Source organism: Nothobranchius furzeri, chromosome 14 (genome assembly GCF_043380555.1).
Source record: "Nothobranchius furzeri strain GRZ-AD chromosome 14, NfurGRZ-RIMD1, whole genome shotgun sequence".
NCBI classification, from domain to species: domain Eukaryota; kingdom Metazoa; phylum Chordata; class Actinopteri; order Cyprinodontiformes; family Nothobranchiidae; genus Nothobranchius; species Nothobranchius furzeri.
The window spans coordinates 57,853,886-57,867,849 of NC_091754.1; the positions used below are offsets into that span (position 1 = coordinate 57,853,886).

The window sequence follows — 13,964 nt, forward strand, 5'->3', positions numbered from 1 at the left end:
TTCAAACAGCATTTGTGCAATAAATGCAATTTTTCTAGTTTCGCATTTATTTAGGTCTATTCTGCTTTTCAAATTTTCATTTTATTTGACTCAAGTGCCACCACTCAAATAATTATTAATAATTTCTGGACTGAAAGATGAATTTAAAAAGGAACCGTGAGATCCATCCAGGTTCCTGCAGACGTGTTTGTTCAAGGAAAATCCAATTAATAAGAAATGAGGGAAAATCATTCAAAACCTAAATTATGAGACCTGAATATTTGTCTTCTTTACACAACAAAAAACTAATTAAAAGGCAAAAGATAAGACAAATACTTGTTCTCTAGGGTCTCAAATTAAAAGAAATGAAAGCAGTTTCCAAAAGATCCTTGAGATAGTTACATCAGGTTACCCTCAGCCTTGTAGACGGATAGAGAGAGAACGTGTCGGAGACAGTAGCCTTCACAGGATTGCATATTTCTGCTTCTTTTGTAAACATTTTAATCTAATCTAATCTCTCATCTTTATGAACTGACGGGTTTTTTTCCAGGGGAGAAAAAACGCTGTACTTTTACATCAGTAACGTGTAGTTTGTAAAAGTCCCTGTCTATTTAAAGCACTTAAAGCCTGCTGTGCACCAACACTGAGCTGAGAGCAAACACTCGGGATGTGACTGACACACACACACACACACACACACACTTCATAACTATTAAAGTAATAAATTGTTATTTACGTTTGTTCGCTGGTTGCAAATGAAAGGTCTAACAAATGAAGCTGAACGGGTTTAATTTGGTCTTCTGTTTAAGTGGCAGCTGGTGATGAAGGAAAACCGTTACTGAACAACCGACAATCTACCTCCAGAGATCATGTTTACTGAACTCCTTCCACCTTTTTGGGCTCCTAAATGTATGTTTTCAGGAACTTCTGTGGATCTTTTAACCAAAGTAAAACATCTCTCTCTACACGCCGCCCAGCTTCTCCTGGGGAAGGTTTTCCCAGGCCGGAGGGGAGGTAAAGTCCATCCCTTGAGTTTAGGGTTGACCCCTGATGCTCCTCCCAGTGGGACATGCCTGGAAAACCTACAGCGGAAGCTTCTCGCCTTCTCCAAGTCTGAAACTGGTCTCTGTGAAGGGAGATTGTTTCAGTCACTCTCATCCAGGATCTTCTTCTTTCAGTCATGAACCAAATCTCATAAAAAGCACTGATGACAGTTGGAACGTGAGCAGACCCCTTAACAGGGATTTGTCTTCTGGTTCAACTTTCTCTTGACCACTACAGACCAGAGCAAGTCCAACTGGAACCCAACCATCTATGGGTCCTTCTATTGGTTCAGCTACATGGGTTACGTGGCTCATTCACTGAGAAACTGTAAAACTTTCTTTTTAGATTAAAAATGGTCACTCTGAGTTGCACATGGATGCTGAACATGAACATTTAACCCCCGTTGTTGGCCTTAGCCACAGAAAAGAAACAGACATGATCGACGTGAACACAAGCTAGCCCACCTTGGCTCGGGACATCCCACAGGAAGGAGTCTTGGCTAGTAGGAGGTAACATTTCATCAGTGTTGCTTTTATCACCCAAGAAAATTTGTTTTACAGTAATCTGAGTTTGCTATGAAGGCTGCAAAAGAGTCACGTTGCTGTTAATCAATCCAAAGCCAAACTGATTAATGACCACTGGGGTGGTGCAGTATTAGGGTCAACATTAAGATCATTGCACACCCAATGGTGGCTACGTCTCTGTAGCTGGAAGCGGCATTTACCTGGGTCCTCAACTCGGTTAACGTAAGACTTGAGTTTCATTAAGAGTGACTTGTTTACTGATTCGGACCCAGTCAGAAATCTGTCTCACACCGACGTGTTCTGTTGGAGTGAGCAGGAGCTCAAGCGTCTGACCTCACCGACAGCAACCACATCAGTGACGAAGACGAAACAACCTTTAAACGAGGCCAGCTGAGGATCAGAAGTTAACCCTTTACAGTTTTGTGACAGCGTGTGGATCGGGTGTCGGGAGTCAGAAAGGACTGGTGGAATAAAAGAAGAAAATCAGCGGCACCGCAGCATGATGCTGCTGGATACATATCTAGCATCTGTGCCTGCGCTTACCGAACCCAGGGATGTGTGTGGGCTCGGCTCCAGTCAACGAGATTACCAAGTGATCCGATAAACTTTGGACGACGGTCACAGACGCAGATGAAAAGCATAGCCCCATGTGCTGCCTCCTAAAACCCCGCTGCACACAGAGTAAAGGAGGAGGGGATGAGCAGCACAGGTCAGAGCACATCAATGTGAAGACCAGTGAACATCCTCGGAGAAAGGAGGGAATCAGGGAAGAAAACACACACAGACTCAAAAATCAGGTTAGAAAAGCTGGCGTTACACAGACATCCATCGTTTCAGTCTCACCATGCCGTCTTTGTGCATGAACACACTCAGCTGCTTTGTAATATTTACAGTTCATTCCAGTCCAGTTGAGTTCTAGTTTTCTTCCAAGTATAATCCTGTCTAGTTTCTACAGAAGAGTGTTTAGGTTGTTAAAACCAGATCAAACTGACTCTCACAAACACGGAGTTCTTAGAAACAGCTAGAAACGTTCCACAGAGACCGACTGTTACTGCGATCTGTGTATTTGGTATTAATGTGACTCCATTCACCCAAAAGGAGCAGCAGAGGAGAGAGGTTTGCGCCGACAGAGGAGGAAAAAACGCTTTTTGACACAACACCGGTATCATTCAGTCGTCTCTTTGGTGTTTAAAATCTTCACTGTATGTTTCACTATTGCTTCAGTCGCGACAAGGTCTCCATAAACGGTCCAGGTGCTCCCCAACTCACTTTACTTTGTGTAATTACTAGGGATGCAGCGATACCACTTTTATTCCAAACCGATACGATACCGATACTTGGATCTGCGTACTCGCCGATACCGATACCATAAAAATAATGTGCAACGATTTGGAATACAGATTTTATTTTATTCTCTGCTTTCAACAGGAAAAGACTGTGAGGTAGATAAAAAGTAAAATACATGAATGGAAATCATCACAAAACTAAAATATTAGGTGAACAGAAATGACAAGTTACAGTGAAGCCATTTTCAAGCAACTGCATTGGTATTGGTTCCTGGTATCGGTTGACTTTTACCGATACAGATACTGGTATCGATATCGGTATCAGTGCCGGTATCGATACCAGTATCGTATTGATGCATCCCTAGTTATTACCTTTAACTATAGTATTATCTCCCATACTAGGAGAAGTATTACTACCTTTTCTAATCGTGTAAATGTACTACTTTCAATGCACAATAGTTTTCCTGGTTTTCTGTCTTTTTAACAGTTTTTCTACTGATTCATAAAATTTGTTATCAAAACTTTCGGCTCATTCCGGACTTACCAGCCATGACTTTCAGTATTGATTCCTTTAATAGTTTTTAAGATATACATTGTTTCTGCTATTCTTAGCTCTTTTGCTTCCTCATTTGCTTACTGAGCCCCCCTGCCCTATATAAGCCTGGCAGGGCACCAGGCCTTGCTTGGTGCCCTGCCAGGCCAAGACTCCACCCACCTCCCCGCAGTCACGGACGACGCACAGTAGCAAAACGAGCTGCCCGCCCCTCCTCCACTGAGGATTGTGAAGGAATTGATGAAAATTCTACCAATTCTTCAATCCTGTCAGGAAAATAAAGGCAAGTTTGTTCAGCCAAAATCCCTCAAACTGATATTTTTGCAGTTCTTCCAAGTATATTTGCACTCATGGTAAATAGTTGCTATAATAAAAACCACATTGGGCTAAACAGTTAGCTGAATGTGAGTTATCTGTAGCTAATAGGGATGTGTATTGGTGAAATTCTAGCGATATGATATGTATCACAATATATTGTGATACGTTCAGTCAGGCGATATTTGCAATTTTTTCAGACTGAATTTGTTGTAGGAAAATGCAATAAACAGTCCAAACTGATACATAACATGTTTACCATGAGGGATCTTAAGGGATTTACATTCCAATGGCGGAAACGAAACCCATTGCACATTGCTGCCAATTAGCAGTCGGCATTTGAATTGCACCAAAAGAAAAAAAAAAGAAAAATACACAAACGTTTGCATGTAAATTCTTCCAGATATTCGATACACGACTTTTGAATATCGATATAATATTGCAGGGAAAAATCCTAATCTACTGCCATATTGATATTTTTTACATCCCTAGTAGCTAAGCAGATGAAGAGCACCTGTCAAAACCAGTTTTTAGGAAACTGACTCATCCTCATGTTGTGCAAATGGAACTCAGTCATAACTAAAAATAATGTACAGAAGTCTGTGTTTGACCTCTAGGGTGCAAGATATACCAATGTGGTCTTTGTTCCCAAGTTGTAAAAGGTCCAAATATGCACTGATTCCTCTAAGCTGTAGACATCATTTTCGATGACGGGCCTTTGTTTTGTAATATTTGGTACAAGGCTACCACCAGATGTACAACACTATGAAAGTACTACCAAGTACCACCTGTTGATGGAACAAGGACAATACTTTCAAGGGTACCGCCCCAGTGTCAAGCCTTTGTACCCTTAAATATCATTGGATCCTTTAGTCTGAATGCTTCTTCAAATCAAAACCTACAACTCCTCCTCCTAAGTAAACACTAGGATTCTCCTCCACGTTACACTTGCAAACTTTGGCCCAGACATTGGGACTAGAACACACCACAAGTAAGAACATCTTAGCACATACAGTATGTGCCAGGCATGCCATGATTGATTCCTATCAAATCACGAATGCTCCAAGCTCCGTTAATGAGGACCTTTCATTTATTAGTGTGAAAGTGGAGGAGAGAGATCTCGTTACGACAAAGACACTGATGAGTTTCCGAGAGGCTTGTGACACCACGCGGCTTCATTATTTAATATCACCAGACATGAGGAAGAAAAGTGCACTGACTCACCAAGTCCATCACTCGGATCAAGCTCTGCATTCCGTCAGACTCTACTTCCAACTCGTATGATGTTTTTTGGCAGTTTTCCTGACTTGTCAGTCACACGGACAAACAACAGCTAGTTATCCAGTCTGTTCGTTTCTGCCACAAAGTTGTCACTCTACCATGGAGAAGCCAAGACGTCCGTCTCAGTTCCGAAGCCTAAAATTGGCATTTAAGGAGCCTCACTTTTTGGCACTTCCACATCGCCACTTAAAATGGTGACTGACACTAATTCTGAGCACAATGACAAACCAATGCCAGAGAAAGCAAAATTCAAACTGATGGTCTTCGCAATGTGGCAATTTCTAAAGGAGGCTCAAGCAAAAGAAGTACATGGCTGACATTTGACAAGGCGAGCCGTACGTTCCCCGGGGGGCACCGAAATGCCACCACACTGCTACAAAAGAAGAGATCCCCGAACTGACTGATTTTCCCATTAAACAGTGGTGACAAGAGGAGCACCATCAGAAGCGTAAGTACACTCAAACTACGAACGAGTTAATAGGCCTGCCGGTAATTCACTTTTCCTTTGCGGTCTCTACAAACACCATTCGTCAATGTCACATACAGTTTGTGTCGCCCGTGTTGCATCATAAATCTAATTCCAATCATTTCCATGACTGAAATATGATGTAATTAAAAGAATATGGCTGTGCCTTAGGGCTTTGTTTCCTCAGCCCCCCCAAAAAATACAGCTTCAATTTACCCCACTACTCTATGGGCGAGTCTGGTATGAGCCGATTTAATGCAAATTATTTGAAAAGATCGAATCTTTGCATCCCGTTGGCCCGCTAACGTAGACGGGCTGGATGACTTCACAATAAAAAGCATGAGGGTTAAATGAGTTAAAACCAAGCCCATTACGTGCACACCCAGGGGCTAGTTTCCTCTAGCAGGATGCCAATAAGCTGTAGTTTATAACACAGCTGCTGTAAACAGAGCTTTAATAGATATAAGGCCTGTGATCACACAAGGAAGTGATTAATAGTGATTGTGAACTGGAGCAGCGTTTAAGAAGGCGAGTGGAAACCATTGATTTTAGAACCAAAAGAAAAAAGAATCCCACTAAATTCAGTGGGAGGAAACCCTGAGGGGCTCTTTTAAAGAGCGCATCAGTGATTTATTGATCTAAAATCATTATTGTTATAATTCATTTGAAAGATCCCACAGCTGAAAGGTGGCTGCTGGCAAACTAAACCGGCTTGATTCTGGAAAATTGGTTCAAAGTTTAAAAAACAACATTTTGCGATCATTCAAGTAATTAGTATGTGGTGAACGGAACAACAGGCACGTTTCACATAGGAATTCACATGGTTTAATACCAAGATTAGTTTCACATGTACCCAAGAGGCGTTTTTCGTGTGGAGGAAAATCTGTTGCTTTTGCATTAATTTACATTTAGTTAACATTTATTAATAGAAGTATTCAAATAAGACATTTCACATGTGTATAAGATAATTCACATGTGGAATAACCAGTAATTTCAAAGTTTTTATATACATTTCTACATGTTCCGGATGTGATCCAATCAGTTTCACGTGGGAATCTATTATAGTTTTCACATACAAAAAAAGTACATGTGCAAAGCTGCATTTTCTGGCGAGGAAACTTGTAATCCTATGCATTTCACATGTGAAACAATTTTTTCTGATATTTTTCTTAGTTTAGCAAAACACCTTATAAATTTCAAAACCCAATTTTCATGTGCAAAACATGTAATTACATGTGTTTCACTAGCAATTTCATGGGTTCCTTGTGCTCAAGTAGGTTTCACATGCTATTAACAAGAATATAAGTTTTAAAATATGAATGTGTAAAATATTTTCCCATGTGCTAATTAGTTTCACATGTACAAAAATAAATACATGGATTTCAAATGCCATATCATAGGTTTCACATGTGATCTTGTTGGTTTCACATGTCATTACCAAGAGAATGTTGCACATTCGCTTCCATGTGAAAACGTGTTTCACATGTGATGCCACAAAATGTTCCAAAACCACAAGAAATACATGTTCTACGTGTTATTCCATACGTTTTACACATTTCACAAAATTTAAAACGTTTCCAAATGGATTTCACATTATCGTAAAGATTTAAAAGCATGTGATTTTTCACATGGGAAAAGTTTCACATGTAGAGCGACTTGCAACCCTGTGGGTTTCACATGTCACTGCTGTGAAAAAGCAACTAGACAGCGTGGACTATGATTTCACATGTGACAATTCTCAATTTCAGGTTATCTGAGTTTCCCGTGGCGTCTCATTAGGACCTACTAACTCTTCTTTACGGTAAATGGTCTGTATTTGATATAGCGCCTACTAGAGTCCTGGAACCCCCCAAGGCGCTTTACAACACAATCAGTCATTCACCCATTCACACACTGGTGGGGATGAGCTACGGTGTAGCCACAGCTGCCCTGGGGCGCACTGACGGAGACGAGGCTGCTGAGCACTGGCGCCACCGGTCCCTCCGACCACCACCAGCAGGCAACGTGGGTTAAGTGTCTTGCCCAAGGACACAACGACAGCGACAGACTGAGCGGGGCTCGAACCTGCAACCTTCCGATTACGGGGCGAGCTCTTAGCTCCTGTGGCACCGTCGCCCCACTTTAGGTACTTAGGGTGAACAGATACTTCCTGCGAGTCGAGATGATTGAAACTCAGAGACTAAATGGAACAAAACAACTCGTCCCTAATTTGAAGGACGTCTGGGCAAACGCCAGCCAGTGGAGCGAGATCCGGCCGAGCCAGCGGTATTAAAACTCCAGGCTGTGTTCTGGAAGTTGAAAGCCAGTTACTTAAAGGAAGAGATGGGCTCAGCTCCTTTGGTATTACGGGAAGGACTCCAGACCGTGAGAAGTATTGATGTACCAACATCAAGGAGGGCTGTAATTCCAAAAAGAGGATCAGACCTGTAGGAGGGAGATCCGTGGCGTTCGGCTTTGAAAGCATCCGTCAAAGAAGGAAATCTCTGGAAAAGGGGTTCTTTTTTCTTTTTGGGGAGAGAGCTGTTCCCAGCCGCTCTCAGGCTGAGTGTGAATTGCTGCCATGACCCCTCAGCTGGCTAAAGGTCGGATCCTCCAATCTGTGTTTCTGTGGTGACCTGGAGGACAGCATCCCAGAGAGAGAGGGGGGGGGGGGGCACTCATCCCTGTTAGGAGGATTAACAGCTGGAAATCACTTAAACTGATATTAGCTGCACAGAGCACCAACACGCACAGCCTACTTAGAGATAAAGCAGAGAGAATAACCACACACGCGCGCGCGCACACACACACACACACACACACACTGATCAGCTGATTTCATTCATGACTAAAGGACTCTGATGTTTAAGGAGCTGCTGGAAATGTGGATGAAACGTAAAAAAAAGTCCACCTGGAAAAGCGAAGGTCAAACAGCAGCAGAAAACGGACCGAACCGTGAACGGAGTTTCACTCCCGAACCGAGCACGCGCACACACCAGAACCAAGCGCGACCATGCCCCTACCTGCGCCGGCTCCCGGAGGCTGCTCCTCTCTGTAAAACTTGTCCCGGGCTCGAACCGAGCTCCGCTCTGATCCGTCTCCTCCGCGTCTCTCGCGCCGCACGCCGAGCTCGTGCTGCCGGTAGAGGAGAGAGAGAGGGGGGTGTCCAATCAGCGTTCAGCTGACGGGAATGGAGCACTGCAGCCAATAGGGGACAGGGAGGGAGCGCACCGCTGCAGCTCGGCGCACCGGGAGTGAGATCCGGTGGTGGGTTCAGAGGAGCGGGCAGAACTCTCCCGGTGGTCTAAGCTGGGTTATCGTGGAGGTGGCCATCTAATTAAACTCACACTAGAAGATCTTCTTGAACTTTTATAAAACATTTATAAGTTTTTTTATTTTATTTTAGCAAAAATAATTTACCAACCATAACTGTCATTTTTTGTCACGCACGTTGTGTCCCACGAGGACGTGAGATGTAGAAAACAATGATTGTGTCAGGCAGGATGTGGTAAACAAACATGAAAATCTGCCCAAAACGCAGCAGACACAAAAGCCCTTAAAGCAGCAAAGATGTGTTTAAAAACGCGAGGCAGCATCAAAACTTTGGAACATTTCACAGCCTGGGCACGAACACTGTGTTCCTGGGAACTTGTTCACTGTGTGGGCAGGCTAGCGCCCTACAGGGGCACTGCTTGTTTCGATTTTGGTTCTTGTCTTTCTGGGTTTCTGGTTCTTTGCTTTGGTTGTTCAAGAAGCAGAAAGCACAATAAAGAAGTCAGCCGTAGCAGCAAGGACGTAATTTTCACTTTAGAAGTGGGGGGACACGGGGGTGGGTGGGGTGGGGTCGGGGGGGGGGGTATCTTTACAGCATGTTCTAATGGGAAACAGGCTTCAACACAAACGTTTTTTTTTTCCGCTTGGTCCTAGAGCTCAACCAGCGTCAATTTAATACAGCGCAATATTGTTTTTGGATGGTAAAAAGTGCAGGGGTCAAAACATGACTTTGGAAAATGTGGGGGGGACATGTCCCCCCCCCCCCCCCCCCCCCCCCCAAAAAATTACGTCCATGCGTAGCAGGATCACTGCACAAGAGAAAACCATGTAATGGACTGGGACAACACAAGGATCATAAACACCGAACAACAGAAATACAAAAGATGGATAAAAGAAGCAATCGAGATAAGGAGACGTGGATGTGGGACCATGTACAGAGACGATGGAGTTTACACGTCGGACCGCGCATGGGACTGCATCATCGGAGTGGGGAGAGTGGATAAATGGAGGAGGAAGTGACGCCACCATCGGCGTCAGCTCTGAGGAAGTTGGCAGACAAACCCGTCAGCAAGGTTAAGAGAAACCTTTCCTGTGTTTTAAAAAAGAACCAAAAATGTAATTAGAAGCCAAACACAGAAAGAACGTACCAAAGTTATTTGCTGTTATGTTTATATCGGTCACATACTGCACATGACATTTATTTTGAAAGTTTTCGGACGTTCTACACTGATTGTGTGTTTGACTTCCTGTCTGGCTCGATCTAAACTGCGGAGTTTGACGTGTTTTGCAAGCGTAGCATCAAAACTGGACTCGAAGCTTAATGATGGCGTCCCCTCACTTTTGAGGGCGCGTCCGAAACTTCACTCTTCGCTGCTGGTGGAAAGGAGCTAATTCCACTATAACGGCGGATAGTTGCCGCGTCATACGTTTCGCGGCCCTTTCGCGATGCTTTAACGTGCAGTGGAAAGAGGAGGCAAGACTGGAAAAACACTAGAAATCAGAGCAAACCAAATGCAAAGCACTTGACTCATATGTGAATTTCACATGTGCAAATATGGCAAACCAACATCTATAACTTCCACACCAAGAAAAGCAGAAGAACCAAAAGAAAATGAGTTTTTCGTTCATTTGGATCTGAGAGAGTTTTAAAAGAAAACAATTGATATAAAGGCTAAATTAGCAAAAGGTACACATGTTTACCTTCTTACACAGTTACACAACTTAGCTGTTATCTGTTCAGTTTAGTGAAGGCTTCACTTGGAAATGGGGACAGTGGTTGACCTACAGGTCAAAGGCTGAATGTGTGTGGGTGTGAGAGGTTTTCTGCTGCGGTTAGACCCATCAAATAGTTGGTCAAGATTTTTCCTCAGAAAACAAAATGCAACACTGAGGTGGTACAACAGCCACACATGTATTATGATGTTTTTGGTGATCAGATAAGAAAAATGAAGGTTAACATAACATTTAAATGCCTTGAAGACTACGGCCGTGTCCAGATTCAGGGGCAGGATCCTTCTGAGGACGCATCCATTCCTGGTCTATGTAGGTCGGGTCCTTCCTTGACTGCTAAGACCAAAAGTGAGCAGCTGTGCATCTGGACGATCAAGCCTTCATATTTGTTCCCACACTTACCTCAAAAATCTCCAATTCCACCATCAACGAATCTCAACGTTTGCTAATAAGGACAGACCCATCCTAGATATCCGAGGAAAACAAGGAAGTAATCGAGGACAGATTTTGACTATCCTTGAAGTTTGCTCATATTCAGGCTGCAGATGTGGCCTTGGAAGGATGCATCTCCTGGATGTGGATGCACTTATTGTCTCTGAACGTCTTGGTCTGGTGGTGCCTACAGGAGAAGATGCACCCATGAAGCTGTTGAGCGGTTATCATCAGATCATGTCCGATGTGTGTGAAGGACATCTTTTTAATTCCAACCAACAGAGCAAAAAAACCCATTGTTTACAGATGTATGTGTGTAATTTTAGTAGCAGCTAGCCTGAAGCTGCTGGCAGGAACCAACGAGGAGGTCAGCTAGGGTCACTTCTTCCTCTCTCCACTCCCCCACAGAGAACTTCAAGTCTTCTGCTGAAGAGCCTAAAAAGTCTAACAAACCATGAAACAATTCAGAGACGCGTTTGGATTATTTCATCAGATTTTTTGACTTCGATGAGTTTCCACGCAGGTGTCAGAGCTGGTGTTGAAAGGGCTGATTAAACTGACGTCCATCAGCACACGAGGAACGGGGGCTAATCCGGGATCTGCACTCAGATGTTGTGAAGTCATCACTTTCAGGACACCCTTTGGCTGCTGTAATTAACGCACCCATTCATGCTGGGACTGAGCTGTACGGAGAGACAAAAACATTTTACCCTTTAAGCGCCAAAGTCGCAGAATTGCGACATGCAGCAATGTTGGATTTAATAAGCCACAGCAGCAGAAATGAGCCCTCATGCAGTTGATGCGTTACACTGCGGGGTGGCAGACACCTGTAACTTCAATCCAAGCAGCATTTGTGGGCGTGTTACTATTGAAACTTTTCGAGTATTTAGAACTTGAACCCCGCCCACCAGTCGCAGAGCCGCAGGGCTTCTCAGAGCAGTCAGATGAGTGAGAGCGAGCGAGTGGTAAAGGAAAAAACACAATGCCGAGAGGAATGTTCAGTGCTGACGAAGCTCTTCGTCTAGTACTGGCAGACTCGGATTCGGAGGAAGAATATTTCCTGTCGGAGGATGATCTGCCGTCTTCTAGCGAGACAGAAAGCGTGGCTTCAGCGCGCAGCAACAGAGCGTCAGTCAGCAACGATACGGTTACACAAGCAGCCCATCCAGCCCTTATCTTGTCAGATGTTCCGCGTCGGGCAAAGAGACGTGGTGGGGGGCTCGAACTGGGTCTGATCCTTCGATCCACCATGCCAGGGGGGAGGGGGGATGTGGATGTGCATATATATATATATATATATATATATATATATATAACAATTATAAACAAAATAAACCAAAGAAGGATGAGTGAAATGTGTTCATGACACTGAAGCACCAAAAACATTGTTCTTGATTGATATGCAGTAAACATAACAAAATACCAATAAAGTAATAAATATTATATATATACATACATTGTTATATATGTCTACATAGGAATATGTAAATATGTATCATAAACAATAACATCACTAAGAAAATAAGCCAAAAACATTTTAAAAAAATCTGCAAATGTGATGCAATCCAATATGGCTGCTACCTGATGACATCATAATATGCAAATTATGTAAGTGAATTTGTTCCTATCACAAAATTTGGCTCGTACTGAAGATTTTTCTAATTTACAATATTCCTCTCTAAATCTCTCTCTAAATTTAAACCTTATTAAATAGCGATATAAAAAATTCATATTTTACTGAAAAAACCATGGCGCCTAAAGGGTTAATGGAACAGTCTGCTGCAGGTCTGTTACTGAGTATATCTATAACTGGAGACCTGAGCAGAACCAAGTTATCAAGGCGGACCAATCAGAATGGGCCACTTCTGTTAGACAAAGATCAAAGAGAAAATGATGAAAGCTAGAAGACTAAATCTGCTCAAATCCTTATGGTTTTACAAAACATTGAAATATTTCTGGGTGGATGATCGTTTTGATTTCCACAACAGGAAGTAATCACACTACATCTGGTATTTCTTTGTATGAGCTCTACAAGATTAGTACTTTCTTCAAAAGTTCGCCTTAATGAGTCTTCTGCACTCTAGTGGACTTTCCGACATTAATATCCTTTATTATTATTCTTCCACGGACGTTAATGTGGCTCGAATGGCAGCGTGCACCCCCACAAATTATACATCAAAATGAGCGGCTCGGCTGTTGGACGTGTACTATTACATTTCTAAGCGATCTGATTTACCATGACAAAATTATTAGCAAAAAACCTAAAAGAATTTCTCATTTTTGGGCAGATTGAACTATCCTTTCAAACTTCGACCATGTGGCGTTTTTTACATTTGCATAAAAACTGCCTTGTGCCAGGTGGCAGTTCCCGTTTTCTCATTTCTTCAGCAATTTTCTAGTTATTGTTGTTATTATCATCAACGTGATAGAGAGCGATTTTCTAATTGCGCTTGAGATGGATGGTGTTCCCAGCATGGCCACTAGATGTCACCTTTATCTCACACTCTTCCTTTAAAGTAGTTGTTTCCAAGTTTTTCCAAACAGTGGAAAATACGAACAACTCTGAAATCTGCTTGTTAGATTAAATAAATGTGACTGAAATGCTGAAACAAGCCACGGCATGATCAGAACACAAACAATTTCAGATTTTTTAGTTTTATTTGATTGCTCGAGATCTTTTAGTGTTTTGCAACCCTCAGTAGGGTACCAACCTTGACTTTAGTGTACACTGTTTAAAAGTACTGGATAGCATAGTTGGTCTATTCCTATCTGACATTCAGTCATCAAACCAAAACAAAATAATAAATCAATAAAAACCCTATATGGTAAGTGGTAAATGGCCTGTATTTGATATAGCGCCTTCTAGAGTCATGGAACCCCCCAAGGCGCTTTACAGCACAACCAGTCATTCATCCATTCACACACACATTCACACACTGGTGGGGATGAGCTACAATGTAGCCACAGCTGCCCTGGGGTGCACTGACAGAGGCGAGGCTGCCGAGCACTGGCGCCACCGGTCCCTCCGACCACCACCAGCAGGCAACGTGGGTTAAATGTCTTGCCCAAGGAGCGAGCACTTAACTCCTGTGCCACCGTCG

General features: G+C 43.0%; 1 protein-coding gene across 5 annotated transcripts in view; it reads right to left on the reverse strand.

The window, feature by feature from the left end:
- LOC107380986 (beta-1,3-galactosyltransferase 1) overlaps positions 1–9,241 on the reverse strand; it is a 201,383-nt gene extending 192,142 nt beyond the window's left edge. For all 5 annotated transcript variants that reach the window (XM_054743207.2, XM_054743209.2, XM_054743208.2 and 2 more), the window contains exon 1: positions 8,451–9,241. The gene's annotated coding sequence lies outside the window, so the exon portion shown is untranslated. The remainder of the gene's footprint in view (positions 1–8,450) is intronic.
- Between the last annotated feature and the right edge of the window lie 4,723 nt (positions 9,242–13,964).